This window comes from Chenopodium quinoa, unplaced genomic scaffold (genome assembly GCF_001683475.1).
Source record: "Chenopodium quinoa cultivar QQ74 unplaced genomic scaffold, ASM168347v1, whole genome shotgun sequence".
In the NCBI taxonomy this organism is placed as follows: Eukaryota; Viridiplantae; Streptophyta; class Magnoliopsida; order Caryophyllales; family Amaranthaceae; genus Chenopodium; species Chenopodium quinoa.
The window spans coordinates 6839370-6856100 of NW_018744502.1; positions in this window are offsets into that span (position 1 = coordinate 6839370).

A 16731-nucleotide genomic window follows, 5' to 3' on the forward strand; every position below is an offset into this window, starting at 1 on the left:
GATGTTGCCACAGGATCAGGCAACATCATCATAGGTGGTATGATTACTATAATTGCTGCTGCTCTTAACCTTGATTTTGCAGAAGAGCAGGTTGTTCCAGGTCTAACACAGTTGGATATGCAGTCGCTGAGAGCCATGAAATGGCTCACGGATGTAGAGGGGAACCACCCCTATTTGTGGTTGATGAGTAGGCGCCCCTATGCCTACTTACCCGACCCCGAGGCCACCGCCATCTACAACCAGGCGAACTGGATCTTTGAGAGGGACTTCCCTTGGGCTCCCGGTCAAGAGGGAGAGGAACAAGGGCAAGAGCAGCAAGAGCAATAACAACATCATCAACAACAACAATTTCAGCAACAACCAGAATTTCACCAGCAGTACGAGTTCCAACAAGGGTACCAAGAGGGGTACCAAGGTCAGGGCATGGGTGAAGGCAACCCATTCCTCACCTTCGAGCAGCAGATGGCTAATATGAATGCGAACTTCGCCCGCATGACTTCCGAGTTTGAGACCATGAGGAAGTCAAATGAAGACTTGAGGACTTCTTTTGACGGAATGAGGTCAAGCTTTGAAGGTCTTCGAACGGAATTGGGCGACTTCCGCAATGTATATCACCATCTCTACCCCGGGAGTTCGAGCTCCCAAGGGGGCCCGAACCAATGAGTTAGTATCTCCTTCCCCTTCTCTTTGTGCTTATATTGTTTCAACATTGGGGACAATGTTTATGATAGCTTGGGGGGGAGTATTTTCTCATTTACCATTGGTTCATGCTGTGTTCTCGTACGTATATGTTGATTTGCATGCCCCTATTCCCATTTCCCTAACATCCAAACCCTTTGAATCCAAATTGCTTCCTTTGAAATCCAAATCCCTTACATTGTGAATACTTCTCCTATCCCTTATTTAGATGTATAGTTATTTTATGCCTAAAAAAAAAACCCTAGATGGCCCCCGAATTCAGCAACTTCGTTCGCCATTTGCTAAACCCTTTTGGGATCACCTAAAACAACGCTTCTCTCAAACTAATGGCCCCCTAATTCAGCAACTTCGTTCGCCATTTGCTAAGTGCGAACAGAGCAAATTAATGACTGTTTCTGAGTACTTTGGCAAATTACATATTCTGTGGCAGGAGTTGGATCGTCATGAGCTTCTGATTTCTTGCTCTTGTTGTGCTTCGTGTTCAGCTGGCAGATTACATGAAGAACGCCGAGCACAAGCACGTTTACATGATTTTTTAATAATGGGTTTGTACCTTGATTATTACTCCTCACTCCGCACAAATATATTGTCTCAAGATCCTCTTCCGAGCCTTGACAGAGCTTTTCAATTGGTGACTCAAGAAGAACGAGTTCGCACTTCACGTTTGGAGGCCGAACTCAAAGCTGACTCAAAGCCGACAGAAGCTGTGGGCTTTGCGGTTCGAGCAGGACATGATCGTGGCGACCTACATGAAGAGGTTTACATGAAGCTCCCCCCCGGGTTTGACAGCCCAGATCCTTCTTTGGTATGCAGATTGCGCAAGTCATTGTATGACTTGAAACAAGCTCCTAGGTGTTGGTATGTGTAGGGAATAATTTCAAGCCTTTAAAATCCCACTAGCTTGAACCCCACTGTGATCATACACTAAAGTACGGTGGCGTCCAAAAGGGAAGAAGATAGAGCAAAAGAGTCGCCAACAAGTTTTTAAGGAACTTGTAAACTGTTCACGAGGTGAAGGTTACACCCCTTAACGATCCAAGAGATCGTCAACTCCATAAGGTCATGAACCAAATAAGGGTTCGAGGATGAAGGTACAAATCCAACCTAAAAGAGATTGAACCTGCCCTAATAATAGGCCTCTACTTTATTCTGCTCGTATTCATGTGCGCTTTCTGACTAACATATAATCAATAGATTTAACCCTAAACCTGTTTAATCTATATTGGTTGAATATTAATGCACAAATAAATCTATTATTGGCGATCACTTGAATTATAATCACAATTAACCTAACAAGATTATTAATTATCTTATTAAGCGTGATTACAAGAACCAAAATTCCCTTTAAACAGGCAATGAAGGTGATCAAGCAATAAATAATAAATAATCAAGCAACACAACAAATAATCATAATCATGTTCATGTTAATATTTAAGCATAATAAACATAGCAAGATCCTAGGCATGATACTAACAAGATTAATAACAAACCCTACCATGTCACTAAGCAATAAAAATCAAATCTTTAACCCTAACATGATACTAGCAATCATAAATATTAGGAAGAACATAGGAAGCATCATAGAAATCATATTTAATATTAAAATTACCCTAGACATGATACTAGAAATATCATAATAACAATATAAACATGATTTCTACATCATAATATCAATAAATCAATTAAAGTACTTATTTTGATGCCTCGTACCTCTTTCTAATAACAAAATACACGCGTTAGTAATTTCAAGGAAAATAATAATCAAAACAACTAAATTAAATAATTGAAAGAGAGATTTGGGACCAAACCCTCAGAAATTAAAACCTTTCACGCCTAGGACGAAGGCAACTTCGAATATGGATAGGTGTTTCTAGATCTTGTGAATGCGGAATTTTGTATGAAAGAGCAAGAAAGAATTGAATGCTAAAGAATACTTGAGAATGAGAGAATTGGTGAATGTAGATGATGAATTCGTGAATGAAAACGGAGTTTTTGATACGATATTTATAGAGAAAATTAGCCAAAAAAGATAATTTAACAAAACAGAGTCTGACGCATGCAAACAGGATTGGCGCCAACCCTGGCTAGCTGGCGCCAAGGCCTGGGGTTGGACGCCAGTCTTGATTCTAACGCGTTTTCGAAAATCCGATAAGTTTACCGTACTGGAGGATAAAATAATATAATTTCTTCGAAAATGCTATTTGATTTTGATTAAAACTCTGAAAAGTCAACAAAGTCAACTTATCAATGTTAATTGAATTAGGAATGAAAAGAACCTTCTAGAAGGTTCTAGAAGACTAAAACCATTCCTAATTGCATTAGGAATGATAAATCATATTAGGCCCTCCCCTAGATTATTGGGCCGTACATAAAGCTCAAACCGTGCCCAGTTTAGTAAATTGGCCATAACTTCCTCAATATTCATCGGAATTGGGCTTATAATATATCGTTGGAAAGGTCTTTGCAAGCCCCATCCAACTACACCATTATTGGACCCATATCATGGACCAACCAAACTGGATTGGTGATAACTTGCTATTTTATGCGGTTTTAGGGCGTATTTGAACCTAGTTTACCTGAACAAATTTGTGTTTTGGTTCACTTTTACCCTATTATTATGCAATTTTTGTGTATCCTATGCTTCACGGGTTGTTAGTGTTTTTGTTGAGATTTTAGGTCCAAAGACGACCAAATGAAGCCCATGGTTACCAAACCGAGGTTAGAAGCAAGGAAATGATGGAAAGAATCCAAGTACAAGAGCATCGTAGAAGAAAACACGAAGAAAAGGGCCCAGAAGACCCTGCACGGCCGTGCAAGATGTTGCACGTCCGTGCAGGAGTGCAGACCTGAAGCCATCTTTCTGCCAAGGCCTGCACGGACGTGCCAAATATTGCACGTCCGTGCAGATGATGCAGCACGGACGTGCTTCCGTGATTATGAGGCAGCACGGCCGTGCAAGATGTTGCACGTCCGTGCAGGAGTGCAGACCTGAAGCCATCTTTCTGCCAAGGCCTGCACGGACGTGCCAAATATTGCACGTCCGTGCAGATGATGCAGCACGGACGTGCCAAAGGTGCACGCCCGTGCTGCAGCAGGTCGTCTTAAACTGAGTTTCTGCCTTGGTCTGCACGGACGTGCCAACTTCAGCACGTCCGTGCAGACCTACAGTTTACCCGTTTCTTGTTTTCACCGTCCTCTTATTTTAGGGGGTAATATAAATAGCCCCTTTGGACCATTTTAGAGGGGTTCCCAATTTTTCCAGATTTTCATACTCCTCTTAGTTTGAAACACAAAAATCCTCAAATTAGCATAGATTTTAGTTCTTGTTTTGAAGGTTTTTCAATCCAATCATTGTAGAAGACAAGTTCCACCATTGTTAGTCAATTATTGAAGCTTCTAGTAATTTTTCTTACTCTTTCTTTCTCTCTTCTATCTTTAATTCTTGCTTTTTATTAATTGTTTGGTTGTTCTTTGCATGTTTGATTGTTAGATTCTACTTAATTCTTAGTTTTAATTTGTTCATGAATTCCTAGAAATCTTTAATTGCATTAACTTCCATGGATTGTGAGTAGTCTAATTTCTAGGGTTTGGGTGAACCCTCAATGTAATCACCAACACTTGTTGCATGTACTAATTTGTTAATTGTGGGGTGTTAATTAGTTGAGTTTAAGAGGTTTCATTGTTAATTCTTGTAATTGGCCATTGCTTGAATTATTTATCTAGCTTCCTCAACGAAGGATCGAGAGATGAACTTGAGGAAGCTCCCTTATGCTTGATTGACTTGATTTGCCATGAGAATAGGAATTTCTAGTCAAGGGAATTCGCATGTTATCGTGAGGATGTTTTAACACTTGTTTCTTGCCCATAATCACGAGAGTAGGTTATGGTTTTGATGTCAAGTAATCCCTCTAGCTTGAGAGAGTAGTTGGGTGCATTTGATAACTTCCCCTAATCTATCCCCTAAATCACCATTTCTATGCATGCTACTTGTGGTCCGTGATGAAGTTGAGTGGTGTAACCCATACCCTAGGCCTTCTTAATATTGTTAATCACCTCTTAGAATTAGTTGATTTGAATTAGAATAGTGTGACGTAATACCAACTTAAAACCCCCGGCTTAATCTAGCTTGTTTAAACAATAACATTTGGTGGTTGATTCAACGCCTCTCATGGGTTCGACCCTTTCTTGCCCTTGCTACTAGTTGAGTAGGATCGAGTTAGGTCTTATTTCTTGATAGGTTGACGACGTCCTATCAATTGGCTGTTTTCTTAAAATAAAGTTTTCCAAAACAGGGAGAAGATAAAAGAAATAAAACTTTCCGCTACACTAGACCTTTCCACACTTTTGTTTCATTCGATTATAATTCGACGTGAAAGGTACTCATCACCGGGTTTGATTTTGGGGAGACACAAATGGGTGTCTACAGAAGCCCCCACTTTGACTGAGTTTGGAGAAACGCGAGTTTCGAAAACGAAATTCAAAGTAACGATAGGGACGGAGAATGATTCAGAACGTTCTGCGATCCTAAATCAATCTTGTAACGCCGATACCTGCAAAACTATCGTTAGTTAAACGGATAAAAGAGTTAAGAAACGCGTATCTTGCACCGTCGAGCACACGTCTCTAAAAGTAACCAATTTGCCGCCGCTTCCTTGTTGTTTTGATGACCTCCTGCAAGCTAGAGAATGTCATCCCGCTTGAAAACTGCTACGCCTGTAACTGCTTCCAAATTTGGAAGATTGCTTCGCCTGAAACGATCCTCCTCCGCATTGATAATATTCCACATCCAAGGGAATATCATCGAAGATTATTTCTCTCGAAACAATCCCCATCCGCATTGATAAGATTCCACGTCCAAGGGAATACTATCTAAGATTGCTTCTCTTGAAACAATTTTCAGTTGTTTGTGACAACTCTCCACAATCTAGGGAACGCCACCTTGCTGTTTTGATGTTCACTTGTCTCTGAACAAAGATCTTCTTTTTGATATGACTCTAATTTCCGCTGTGATAGTCTTCGAAAAGATCACTGCTTCTTAATGTTTGCTATGCCAGTACGTCGGTATTTTGCTGCTTGTGAACCAGTATGTCGACAATCCTCTTTTATTTGGGAATAGTTGCCCACACAACTCTTGTATGATGTATGAAAATCCGATTTAGGGAAAGTTGTCAATGCCACGTAACAATCCATCTTTGGAAATGTTGTCACGATGAAGCGACAATCCGTACCTCGGAAAATTTGCCAAAATCCCATTTTTGGAAAAGTTGTCAATGCTTCGTAACAATCTTTCATAAGAACTTTGCTACGATCGACAATCCACATCTTGGAATATAACTCTTGAAATCAATCCACCTTGAAAATTTGCCAACGCTATGCGACAATCCTTTTGGGAAAATATTGCCACTATTGACAATCCGCGTCTTGGAACATTTTCAAAAAAGAGTCGACTGACAATCCACTTCAGGAAAATTTGCCACTTACTGAAATGAATGACAATCCACGTTGAGGAACTTTTGCCGATATTTATGATGAATAGAAACCTACAACAATCCTTTGGGAAATTTTGCTATAGGGAACTGGGTGTATGACAATCCAATCTCGGAAAACTTGCCAGCGATGACAATCCGAACTTGGAAAAAATTTGCCAAACAAAGAAGGAGCACGACAATCCACGCTTGGAAACTTTGCCAGAGATGACAATCCAATCTTGGAAAAATTGTCGTTGAAGAAGATGCACGACAAGCCATTATTTTTGGAAATATTGTCAGTTGGGGATGACAATCCAATTTTTGGAAAACTTTGTCGTTTAATAAGAATGTGCGACAATCCATATTTGGAAATATTGTCGTTTAAGTGCTTGCTTTTGAACCGATTGTAATGAGCCAGTGTTTTAAGCGCTTAAGCTAAGTGAGACGATTTTTTGTCAGGTCAATCACTTACTACGATTGTAATCGAGCCGACTACTAATCATGTCAAATTGCTTATAGGGGCTAACTGGCGTACCAAGGAACCAGAAATTGTTGCATGAGGTCGAAATCACCTTTCTGAGAGGCTTCAAGCTCTGTCGTTGCTGAGATATTTCTGGCGCCAAGAATTGGAGTAGGGTCTTCCCTATTCTGCTGCACCTGTATTTATTTTTTTACTATAGAACTTTGCCAATTTCTTTAATTATCTTAGGGTTAACCTAAGGCTTAATGTTGCTTGACTCATCGACTTGACACGACTCAAGGTATAAACTTGACTCGATATGTTTGACTGACTCGAGGTTGACTCAACTCGAAGTAACATGACACATGTGACTCGTGACCCGTGTGTGCATAGTGTTGATTATGCGAACCAAAAATGCAAAAACAAAAATTTTCCGTCATTTTTGTGGAGGGTACCGACTTTCTCCCGAAAAGGAAAGACGCCGAAAAGAAAGAGGCAAAGTTTTGAAGATGCATGTTGAATGAGCTTAGTCAAATGTCATTTGATACTATCTCTCAAGGTGCAAGGATTAATCCATCCTAGGCTATCTCAACTATTGACTCAATGATGAAAGCATTTAGGTAACTTAGGCACGGAGGCTAAGCACTTCATACTTCTATGTAATGACAATTATTATTGATGAGTGATGTTGATATGACAAAGCATGCTTCAACGTTGTGATTTCATGACAAAGGGTTCCTAAGGGAAGTATATTTGGTCATGTATTTGTGCAGTGTGTGATAGTGACACTAAAGCTAGGCCACAAGAGCTAAGTGTGTGAAAAAATATTATTGAAAAGAGTCAAATGGTGGTGACTCTTAGGCTAAGGTAAGCTAATGATATAGGGATCAAGCCCCCAAGTCTAGCTCTAAATGAATAGGGATGAGCATAGGATATCCCTTGATATGATCATGGTGTAAGTGTGTGAATGTGAATATGAATGCATGTTTATTACGGCCGCACCTCGATGTGAGGTTGCCTACGTATCCGTTAGTAATCAGGCCGAACGTAGCTCTAGCCGAACCTCGCACAAGTGTGTATACCTCAAAAAGGTCTTTTTAAGGGTTGTAACATGGTTAGGATAAAGTTTATAGAAAAAAGGGATAAAGGCTCGAGACCCTAGATAAGCCCCCAAGGTGTGCAACCTTGCTTTTGAATATTTGTATTTTTATGCTTGAGGATTTTAACTCTTTTTAGCTCTTTCTTTTGTTTTAGCATCTATTTTATTTTTATAAGTGTGGACAATCCCGATCATGCGGTCTATCACTCACTTGGCATTCATGTTTCTCAGGCACTGTACCGAGCACTCGATAAGAGACGCAATCTGAGACGTGTTCATATCAAAGATATTTTCATATAAAGACATTGGAACACTTACCCTTTTGTACACTTTTATTCATTTTTTTGCTATTTTTGCTATCTTTTGAATTACTCAAGCCTTCTTAAAATTTCATAAGTTACACACCATCCCATCCCAAGGTTAGGTAGATGTAGGTTGAAAAAATAAAGGTCTATCGTTAGACGAGGCTCAAAGTGGCTTATGAAGAAAGGATTGTATATTTGAAAGGTGAAAGGAGATATGATGTGGCTACAAGGGGTGCCTCAAATCATTGGTATACCTTGTGCTTAGCTCGACATGGATTTTTTTCTTTTTTATTTTTTTTATTTTTTTTATTTTTTTTTAATGCAATGAAATGTGATGATCATGTGCAAGGAAATAGATGCTCATTTTATTAAAAGGGAAAAATAAAGAATCTACAAAGTTAATCTAAGGAAAGGAAAAGGTTCCTATGCTAGACTTATTGGGGAAAGAAAAGATGAAAAAGAAATAGAAAAAAGGGGCCACGAAATCTTGTCGTTGCAGCTTGCCTCTTGTCTTGTGTTGTTTCATCATCACCCTCATTTTTTGTTTGTCAATCATATGACTCAAACTCGATTCAACACACATGGATGGAAGAAGTGAAGAAAGATTGGAATAGAATGTGAAAGAAGATTTAGATGGGGGGATATGAAGAATTAGGAATAGAATGTACCCCCCAACTCAAATGACGGAAAAGACCGACTTATGCATGAACCTAAGACATGGTCAAGGTGACATATACTCAAAGTGTGTGCTAAGACTAATGAGTGTAGATGGTGCGTTAAGACTCGTGTCATGACCATGTGGCTAGACTATGTGACCAAGACTCGATTAATGACTCGACAAGGTGTTATTGACAGCGGAAATTAACCGAATTAATTAGCAAACTGGTTAATTAGACTTTAGGTGACGACTCGACAAATAATTCGAACTGTCGGCCAAGCGACAGAACTGGCGTCACACTGTGGTGGTTGGCGCCAGAAAATTTAGTTAACGTTTGGCGCTACACACCATAGTGTGGCGCTACAGCTCAGACTTTGGCGCCAATATTGGAGCTTTGGTCTGGGACTGTTTTCGATATTATTAGTCAATTGGGGTATGCCTAAAGTCGTACTAGGTCAATTCCGATTTAAAAAAAAACTTTATTGACTCAAATTAATTAAGTAATTAATTAATTAGGCAAAGTTCTTTAAGTCGTTAATTTTAGTCTCAACACAAATCAAAAAACGGTTAAGAGAAACATAGAATATATATGCACAACAAATAATGCACAATTAGTCAAGTAGGCACAATATGAGGCAATGAGTTTGCAACCTAACTATGGCTCTAGTTCTCTAAAGTTCGGGATATGTTTAGTCAATAAAGGGTCCATGTTTAATTGTCCAGATGCACCGCGCGGAAGCCTAACCGTGAAGGGTTGGCGCGAGTGGATGGGACACCGCGAGTTTTAGAAAAAAACTCGCTTCAATGGTTTGGTGAATTCAACATCTCGGATGTACCCTTTGTTGCCAGGAGCGTTCAATCGGGTAGATGGAGCATGAATTCCCAGAGGGTTATGTCCATATGTAGAACACATATGGGTTTCAGAAAAGTGAGAAAAAAAAAATCAATCAGGAAGTAGGATCGAGCAAACAATACGAAAAACCGGTCGAAATTAGAACGCATATTTCTTGCTCGGTATTGGGGGAAATTGGCGCCAGAAAACAGAGACTGGTGCCAACTTTTAACTGTAGCGCCTGGCGCCAGTACTGGGGTCTGGCGCTACGGCTAAAAGTTTGGCGCCAAGCTCTGGCCCCTAACGCTACTTCCCACATGCCTCAGTAGTTTTCTGTGCTCAATAAAATCTTCCAGTTTCGCGCGGTGTTATTTCAGTCCTAGTTGTGAAAGACATTTCTCAAATTTCCTACGTGTAAAATCCTATGTTTTTTACTCATTACGGATGGTCTTTCCAATGAGAACCTTTTTATGCATATGACAATATTGTTAATCAAAATTATGCACATGAAATACTTAGAACTTTTCGAGTCTCATCCACTCATTCTAGATCATTGCCGAAACAAATTCAGGAAATAAAATAGAAATCCTCCCCAGTGGAGTCGCCAAAAACTGTAGAGAATAATTTCAAGCCTTTAAAATCCCACTAGCTTGAACCCCACTGTGATCATACACTAAAGTACGGTGGCGTCCAAAAGGGAAGAAGATAGAGCAAAAGAGTCGCCAACAAGTTTTTAAGGAACTTGTAAACCGTTCACGAGGTGAAGGTTACACCCCTTAACTATCCAAGAGATCGTCAACTCCATAAGGTCATGAACCAAATAAGGGTTCGGGGATGAAGGTACAAATCCAACCTAAAAGAGATTGAACCTGCCCTAATAATAGGCCTCTACTTTATTCTGCTCGTATTCATGTGCGCTTTCTGACTAACATATAATCAATAGATTTAACCCTAAACCTGTTTAATCTATATTGGTTGAATATTAATGCACAAATAAATCTATTATTGGCGATCACTTGAATTATAATCACAATTAACCTAACAAGATTATTAATTATCTTATTAAGCGTGATTACAAGAACCAAAATTCCCTTTAAACAGGCAATGAAGGTGATCAAGCAATAAATAATAAATAATCAAGCAACACAACAAATAATCATAATCATGCTCATGTTAATATTTAAGCATAATAAACATAGCAAGATCCTAGGCATGATACTAAAAAGATTAATAACAAACCCTAGCATGTCACTGTAGACACCCATTTGTGTCCCCCCAAAACCAAACCCGGTGATGAGTGTCTTTCACGTCGAATCATAATCGAATTAAACGAAAGTGTGGAAAGGTCTAGTGTTGGGGAAAGTTTTTTATTTTCTCTTCTCTTTGTTTTTGAAAACTTTATTTTAAAGAAAACAGCCAATCCAGTTTGGTTGGTCCATGATATGGGTCTAATAGTGGTGTAGTTGGATGGGGCTTACAAAGACCTTTCCAACTATATATTATAAGCCCAATTCCGATGAATATTGAGGAAGTTATGGCCAATTTACTAAACTGGGCCCGGTTTGAGCTTTAAGTATGGCCCAATGATCTAGGGGAGGGCCTAATAAGATTTATCATTCCTAATGCAATTAGGAATGGTTTTAGTCTTCTAGAACATTCTAGAAGGTTCTTTTTCATTCCTAATTCCATTAGGACTCTTCAGAGTTTTAATCAAGATCAAATAGCATTTGATTGAAATTACATTATTTTATCTTCCAGCACAGGAAATTTATCGGATTTTCGAAAACGCGTGGAAAATCAGTTTGGCGTCCAACCCCAGGCCTTGGCGCCTGGAACCAGGCTTGGCGCCAGACGCTAGCCATTGGCGCCTGGCGCTAGCCACTGGTGCCTGGCGCTAGTTAGCCAGGGTTGGCGCCAATGTGTTTCTGTGATCTTCAGACTCTGTTTTGTTAAATTATCTTTTTTGGATGATTTTCTCTATAAATATCGTATCAAAAACTCCGTTTTCATTCACCAAGATTCACCAATTCTCTTTATTCTTAAGTTTTAATCAACTCTCTTCATTCACCAATTATCAATATTCATTCATCAAATTAGCATTCATCTACAGTCAAATAATCCTTTTCACTCATCTCTTTTCATCAACTTTCATTAACGTTCATTCTTTCTTTTCTAAACTTTTCTTTTTAATACAAAATTTCGCATTCAAAAGATCTAGAAACACCTAGCCATATTCGAAGTTGCCTTCGCCCTAGACGTGAAAGGTTTTAATTTCTGAGGGTTTGGTCCCAAATCTCTCTTTCAATTATTTAATTTAATTTCTTTGCTTAGATTATTATTTTCCTTGAAGTTACTAACGTGTGTATTTTGTTATTAAAAAGAGGTACGAGGCATCAAAGTAAGTACTTTATTGATTTATTGATGTTATGATGTAGAAATCATGTTTATATTGTTATTATGATATTCCTAGTATCATGTCTAGGGTAATTTTAATATTAAATATGATTTCTATGATGCTTCCTATGTTCTTCCTAATATTTATGATTGTTAGTATCATGTTAGGGCTAGAGCTTTGATTTTTATCGCTTAGTGACATGCTAGGGTTTGTTATTAATCTTGTTAGTATCATGCCTAGGATCTTGCTATGCTTTAACATGATTATTATTGATTATGATTATTATTATTATTAATGATGTTGATTATTTATTATGTTGCTTGATACATATTATTTTATATTGTTATTTCTTGATCACCTTTTATGCATGCTTAAAGGGAATTGATACTTGCAATCACGCTTAATAAGATAATTAATAATCTTGTTAGGTTAATTGTGATTATAATTCAAGTGATTGCCAATAATAGTTTATTTGTGCATTAAATTCAACCAACATAGATTAAACAGGTTTAGGGTTAATCCTATTGATTGCATGTTGATCAGAAAGCGCACATGAATACGAGCAGAATAAAGTAGAGGCCTATTATTAGGGCAGGTTCAATCTATTTTAGGTTGGATTTGTACCATCATCCTCGAACCCTTATTTGGTTCATGACCTTATGGATTTGACGATCTCTTGGATCGTTAAGGGGTGTAACCTTCACCTCGTGAACGGTTTACAAGTTCCTTAAAAACTTGTTGGCGACTCTTTTCCTCTATCTTCTTCCCTTTTGGACGCCGCCGTACTTTAGTGTATGATCACAGTGGGGTTCAAGCTAGTGGGATTTTTAAAGCTTGAAAATATTCCCTACAGTTTTTGGCGACTCCACTGGGGAGGATTTCTATTTTAATTCCTGAATTTGTTTCGGCAATGATTTAGAATGAGTGGATGAGACTCGAAAAGTTCTAAGTATTTCATGTGCATAATTTTGATTAACATTATTGTCATATGCATAAAAAGGTTCTCATTGGAAAGACCATCTGTAATGAGTCAAAAACATAGGATTTTACACGTAGGAAATTTGAGAAATGTCTTTCACAACTAGGACCGAAATAACACCGTGCGAAACAGGATGATTTTATTGAGCACAGAAAGCTGCTGAGGCATGTGGGAAGTAGCGTCAGGGGCCAGAGCTTGGCGCCAAACTTTTAGCCATAGCGCCAGACGCCAGTATTGGCGCCAGGCGCTACAGTTAAAAGTTGGCGCCAGTATCTGTTTGCTGGCGCCAATTTCCCCCAATACCGAGCCAGAAATGTGCGTTCTAATTTCGACCGGTTTTTCGTATTGTTTGCTCGATCCTACTTCCTGATTGAATTTTTTCTCACTTTTCTGAAACCCATATGTGTTCTACATATGGACATAACCCTCTGGGAATTCATGCTCTATCTACCCGATTGAACGCTCCTGGCAACAAAAGGTACATCTGAGATGTTGAATTCACCAAACCATGGAAGTGAGTTTTTTCCTAAAAACTCGCGGTGTCCCATCCACACGCGTTAACCCTTCACGGTTAGGATTCTACGCGGTTCATCCGGACAATTAACCATGGACCCTATTGACTAAACCATATCCCGAACTTTAGAAAACTAGAGCCATGGTTAGGTTGTGAACTCATTGCATCATATTGTGCCTACTTGACTAATTGTGCATTATTTGTTGTGCATATATATTTTATGTTCCTCTTAACCGTTTGTTGATTTGTGTTGAGACTAAAATTAATGACTTAAAGAACTTTGCCTAATTAATTAATTAATTAATTAATTAATTAATTTGAGTCAATAAAGTCTTTTTTTAATTGGAATTTACCTAGTACGACTTTAGGCATACCCCAGTTGACTAATAATACCGAAAACAGTCCCAGACCGAAGCTCTAATATTGGCGCCAAAGTCTGAGATATAGCGCCACATTATAGTGTGTAGCGCCAGACATTAACTAAATTGTCTGGCGCCAACCACCATAGTGTGACGCCAGTCCCGTCGCTTGGCCGACAGTTTGGATTATTTGTCGAGTCATCACCTAGGGTCTAATTAACCAGTTTGCTAATTAATTCGGTTAATTTTCGCTGTTAATAACACCTTGTCAAGTCATTAATCGAGTCTTGATCACATAGTCTAGCCACATGGTCATGACACGAGTCTTAACATGTCACCTACACTCATTAGTATTAGCACACACTTTGAGTATACATCACCATGGCCATGTCTTAGGTTCATGCATAAGTCGGTCTTTTCCGTCATTTGAGTTGAGGGGGGTACATTCTATTCTTAATTCTTCACATCCCTCCACCTAAATCTTCTTCACATTCTTCCATCTTTCTTCATCTCCTCCATCCATTGCATGTTGAATAAAGTTTGAGTCAAATAATTATCAATAAATATCCCCAAATTCCTTTCCCACAGTACTTGGTCGAGGAGAGAAGGGCGATTAATCAAGGACAACCGCTTTATTCAAGTCTCACTTTTTGATAAACTGATTCGTCAAAAGAGGAAGGCTAAGAAGATAATGGCAACTCAAGAAGAAGTCAAAGATATTAAGAACCAATTGGCTACTGTGACTGAGACATTGAAACTTCTCGCACTTAAGGTCGACGATCCCGTGAAGAAACAACAAATGAACCTCATGCAAGAAAGTTTGAGGAAGCTATTTAGTGACTATAAATTTCAGGGCATGAGTTCACAAGGGGTCTCGCTGGACAAGGAACTTCTTCCGCATAAGTTCAACGCCACTGACATCCCTAAATTCAAGGCAACAGATAACCCTTACTTCCATCTAAGAGCTTTTGAAACTATAATGAGCATTAAGGGTATCGATAAGAAGGTTTTCCCCTCTCTGTTCCCACTATCTCTTGAAACCGTTTTCAACAATGGTTCTTCTCCCTTGACAAGGAGAAAACCTCTACATGGGAATCAATAGTGAACGCTTTCGTTGATAGGTACAAGTGCAATATCCAAGTTGAAACCGACCATAGACAACTTGAGATGCTAAGACAAAAAGAGAATGAAGGCTTTACTTCTTTCTTTAATAAGTGGAGGGAAACTTCCGCCAAGATGATTGAGGTCCCCTCTGAAAAAGAATCCGTGGGGATGTTTATCAAGAATCTCCAAGAAAATTATTCAAAGCACTTAAAATATCAACACAACTTGAATACTTTCAAGGCCGTCTATGACATAGGTATCGAGATCGAAGATGACCTCGCAAAGCAAAAAGCTACTAACAATAGCAACCATGGTGGCTGGAAAAGAAAGAAGAGCGACAATCCTTCTTCTTCCGAAAACGCCCACTCTAGTAATAGTGTTAGTACCTTTGACCATAATGATGTCTTAGCCATGGACAATCAAGGATCAGGAAACCCAGGCGAGAGTTCACATCCATTGGAATGACCTACGATGCTGCTTTCGATCGTCTCTATGATCGAGGATTAATCAAACCTATTGGCCCTACCGAGGATCCGACACCAGAAAATAGATCTTCAAGATGGAATCCAAATTCCTATTGCAAGTACCATCGAGGAAACGGTCATACCACTGATGAATGCTACAGGTTTCAAAATCTCATTCAAGACCTCATAGAGGCAAACAAGATCCCATTGCCTCTAGCTAACGAGAAGACTGGGTGATGATGACGCAAACAACACAAGACAAGAGGCGAGCTTCAACGACAAGATTTCGTGACCTCTTTTTCTATTTCTTTTTCATTTTTTTTTCCTTTCCCCAATAAGTCTAGCATAGGCACCTTTTCTTTTCCTTTAGATTATTTTTGTAGTTTTTCTTTTCTTTTCCCTTTTTAATAAAATGAGCATTTATTTCCTTATATATGATCATTTCATTATTTTGCATCAAATATAATAAAAAAAAAATCCATGTCGAGCTAAACACAAGGTATACCAATGATTTGAGGCACCCCTTGTAGCCACATCATATCTCCTTTCGCCCTTCAATTATACAATCCTTTCTTCATAAACCACTTTGAGCCTCGTTTAACGATAGACCCTTCTTTTTTCAACCTACATCTACCTAACCTTGGGATGGGATGGCGTGCAACTTATGCAATTCTAAATAAAGCTTATGCAATTCAAAAGAAAGCAATAGCAAAAAATAAGCAATAATAAAAAACGAAAACAAGTGTACAAAAGGGTAAGTGCTCCAATGTCTTTGATGTGAAAATATCTTCGATAAGAACACGTCTCAGATTGCGTCTCTTATCGAGTTCTCGGTACCGTGCCTGAGAAACATGAATGCCAAGTGAGTGATAGACCGCATGATCGGGATTGCCCACACTTATAAAAATAAAATAAATGCTAAAGCAAAAAGAGCTAAAAAAGAGTAGAAACTCAAGCATAAAATTATAAAGATTCAAAAGTAAGGTTGCACACCTTGGGGGCTTGTCTAGGGTCTTGAGCCTTTATCCCCTTCTTCTTTAGCCTTTAGCCTAACCACGTTACAACCCTTAAAAAGACCTTTTTGAGGTATACATACTTGTGCGAGGTTTGGCTAGAGCTACGTTCGACCTGATTCCTAACGGATACGTAGGCAACCTCACATCGAGGTGCGGCCGTAATAAACATGCATTCATATTCACATTCACACACTTGCACCATGATCATATCAAGGAATATCCAATGCTCATCCCTTTTCACTTAGAGCTAGACTTGGGGGCTTGGTCCCTACATCATTAGCTTACCTAGCCTAAGAGTCACCACCATTTGACTCTTTTCAATATATTTTTCCACACACTTAGCTCTTGCGGCCTAACTTTAGTGTCACTATCACACACA